Here is a 1,095-nt window from a genome sequence, read left to right as displayed (position 1 = left end):
GTTTCTCTCTTATAACTCTTGCTTTGCTTTTCGAGGGCATATATATAGGATTTTGTTTCTCTCTCGTATAACTCCATAAAAGAATTCATTGAATCTATCTCAGTTGCGCATACACTATATTCATGAAATGACCTATAAACTCTTAGCGCGCCAAGGAAAACAGGACGGACTGGAATATATCTGTTGTCTTGCTTAGGCAAACAAACATTCTCTTAGGCCTAGCGAAATTCTCTTCTTTCGGGGCTTTGGAGTTCTTTTAGCTCATTACTTGCGGTGTAGAAAAAGATGGTAGAAAAAGATGTTGATACCGGACTTTTGACTGCTATCGCATGAAACACAAGGCAAGGCGGAGTTGGGACTTTGTGAAGTCAACCAATTCAATTGCATCTCATGCTCATATCATAGTAAAGAGGATTTTGAGAAAGGATCTCAGATCTATAATAATAATCCATTCATTTATCTCTCTTGCACAACTGATATATTAAGATAACCGAACAGAGCATTGTTTCAAAACTCACTTATTACTGCTTGGCTCTACAAAGCTTTTTTCAGCAATAAAGGAGGATAGGCGGGCACCCAGAACTCTACGTTAACACAATGTCTTATGCCATTCATTACTTATTTCGTTGTGCTTCTGGAATTCTATCACTTGCTTCAAAACAAACTCATAATACACACCACCTCTCTGAACACGATAAGCTTGTTCCCCGAAAACTCAAGTCAGTTGTTTGCCTGTTTCAGTCATTAGCCCATAGCCCCTAAACTCACTGCTTACTGCTTCCTTTAATGACAAAGCCTTGTTTGTTTCTTCAAAAACTCCAGCATTTGCTTGTTCTTTCGTTTCATTAAGAAATTGGATTCTAGTATTCTATAGGTAAATTCATTATAATAAGGCATAGTATTATACTGGGGTGTTCCAGAATGAAAAGCAACGACAGGCTAATAGGGCAATAAGCAAGAGTTGGGTTCAGTAGTGAAAGCCAGAGTTATGTGTTTGCTTCTTTTCAGTAGCAGTCCCATTCTTATGGTTAGTATCTAAAGTCCTGTTAGCAGTACTCCTCGTTCGAGAGCCAGAGAAGTGTAGCGGACCTACAG

This window comes from Musa acuminata, unplaced genomic scaffold, assembly GCF_036884655.1.
Source record: "Musa acuminata AAA Group cultivar baxijiao unplaced genomic scaffold, Cavendish_Baxijiao_AAA HiC_scaffold_1100, whole genome shotgun sequence".
In the NCBI taxonomy this organism is placed as follows: Eukaryota; Viridiplantae; Streptophyta; class Magnoliopsida; order Zingiberales; family Musaceae; genus Musa; species Musa acuminata.
This window is presented reverse-complemented; position numbering follows the sequence as displayed.